The 2500-nt window shown below is 54.4% G+C and overlaps 1 protein-coding gene across 6 annotated transcripts in view; it reads left to right on the top strand.

Annotated features, from left to right (window-relative positions):
• Positions 1-2500, top strand: part of LOC125045635 (la-related protein 1B-like) — an 89100-nt gene that overhangs the window by 30985 nt on the left and 55615 nt on the right. The window lies entirely within an intron of this gene.

A 2500-nucleotide genomic window follows, 5' to 3' on the forward strand; every position in this document is an offset into this window, starting at 1 on the left:
AATGGCTTGGAAGACGACACGTTTCACGTCCGTCGTAAGGTGTGATTCAGGATTCGTAACGGTCTCTCAAGTGATGATTCACGGTACGAAAACATGTCTTTATCGATAACCTCAGGATTGGCGACACATGTATCCGTGTCGGGTATCGCGATCATCGTGACAGCCACAGGTGACACACGTGGCACAGCTGACTGCTCTGGCTGGTGTCACGAAACTCGGGCTGTGGCGAGTGGCACGTAGTCTTGCACTCGCTTCCATTTGCTCCATTTGCCGGCCAGGGAATCAGCGCAAGGTGTTGCCTCTCTGCGTGCGCTGACGCGGGGGGGGGGGGGGGGGGGCTCAGCCATAAATGCTGCGGCCTTTGCCTTGGCATTGCGCAAGGTGTTGGCTATTGCGTAAAGTGTTCTAATGGCAGGTTGTCATTCAAGGCTTGATAGTTCTAATGCGGGGTGATTCATTTAGTTTATTTCCATGATTTTTGGACACTGGTAAGAAATGGTAGAACGAAAATGCTAGAGAGGGATTAACGCCGTACTTACCCTCCCTGTCGAAGGGACGCCATCTGTCTTCGTGTCAATTCCTGCTTTGAATATGTAAAAAAGGAAATGCCCAATGGAGGATTTGCAGTGCCTTAGAGAGATACGTGAAGGCATCGCTCCAGTTGCCCCCCCCCCCCTTCCTCCACACTCACGCTCACCCCCTGGTTCTATTTATTCCATTTCTGGGCTTTTAAGGAAGAGAGGAAAACTCGTTCTCTCCATCTGCCGATTCATCTCGTTCCTTCTTTCTGTCTCAAACACAGCAAAACCTCAAAAGATAAGAAGCTATTTTCCAGGAGCCTTCGCATTACGTAAGGAAGACCCTCGTGGCTGTCTCGGCCGGCGCGGGGCAAAGGAACTCCTCCCGTCAGCATTGCCCGAGTTCCAAGGCTGGCTGTCTGGCCTGGAAACACGACCGTAATCTGGTCGTTGCTGAGCACTGCCTGCGTCTACGGCTCTGGCTAGGTCATCTTTTCTCCTTTCTTGGGTGTTGGCGGCCTCTGCCACTCCCCCCCATTCTCTCTCTCTCTCTCTCTCTCTCTCTCTCTCTCTCTCTCTCTCTCTCTCTCTCTCTCTCTCTCTCTCTCTCTCTCTCTATCTCTCTCTATCTCTCTCCTCTCCTCTCCTCTCCTCTCCTCTCCCTCCCTCCCTCCCTCCCTCCCTCCCTCCCTCCCTCCCTCCCTCCCTCCCTCCCTCCCTCCCTCCCTATCACCCCCTCCCCCATCACCCCCTCCCCCATCACCCCCTCCCCCATCACCCCCTCCCCCATCACCCCCTCCCCCTCTCTTTCTCCCCAGAAGTAAAGCCCCGACGTGTTGCGCGCTTTCCCACGCGTTGCCGGCCGAGCGATACGGCGCCGATACGGGGATCCCCGGCCGGAGTTCGGAACAAGGCCGACGGAGCATGGGATTTCCGACAGCCGTGTCATGAGCCCTTGAGGGTGGGGTGTGGGTGGATGATGGGTGAGGTGGGTGGGTGATGGGGGGGGGGGCGAGAGGTGGTGGGGATGGATGCTAGGTAGTAGGTCGGTGGGTCGTTCGGGCATGTTCGTTCCCGAGTTCTGCGCGCGGATGTTTTTCTTGATGTTTTGCTCTTTCGTTTTATTTTTATTTTGTTGCGGGTGGTCTTGTTTCGATTTTGTTTTTTGTGTGTGTTTATTTGTTCGTGTATTTGTGTATTTATTTGATTATCATGATACATATCCTTCTGCTCCTCAGGCCGTGGCTACATCGGTCGCCTAAGTCCTCTCATTATAGTCCTTTGTCTCCTATTCCATCTTCCCTTACCGTCTACGTCAGAGGAAGAGCGAGAAGGTGATAGGCAGACTCGAGAGCGGAGAGGAGAGGGTTAAGGGGGGGATGATTGGGGTCGGGGAAGTGGGGGAGGGGGGCAGTGTGTGTGACATGTGATAGCCGAACAGTCAGGGAGGCAACACAGTCTTCATAAACGTGAGTATTTGCCGTGTGTTGCAGGGCAGAGCGATGCAAAGTGTGCTGGACCGTGAATATTTTCGTGGATTACGTTAAATAGGTTGTTGACTCGGGCGTGTTTCTGAAGTCTCTCTGGGAGTAAAGCAGGGATCGCACGTGGGACTGGTTTCGGAATATCGATTAAGGAATCTATCACTCTTAAGGAAGCCTATGGATTCAGAAGCTTTCGTTGCAAGGACAGTGACGCCACGAAAGGAATTTCTCTCTAAATTGAATTCGCAAAGTGCTTCCGAAGCGTCCCTGAAGCTCTACGGTGAAGCTCTACAAAGGGATTTCGTAGTTTCCTTGCCGGCGGGGGGAAGTCGGTCGGTCGGGTAGGCTCGTTCGGGAGATGGTTGGGAAATGGGGGTGGGGGGGAGGGGGGATCACCGTCGGACCCGACCCGACTCTGGCGGTTTGTGTCCGCCTGTCGGTGCTGGTGTTCGGCGGGGCAGGGAAGGCTGAGGGAAGGCAATAAGCCACGCACATGCG

Source organism: Penaeus chinensis, chromosome 37 (genome assembly GCF_019202785.1).
Source record: "Penaeus chinensis breed Huanghai No. 1 chromosome 37, ASM1920278v2, whole genome shotgun sequence".
NCBI classification, from domain to species: domain Eukaryota; kingdom Metazoa; phylum Arthropoda; class Malacostraca; order Decapoda; family Penaeidae; genus Penaeus; species Penaeus chinensis.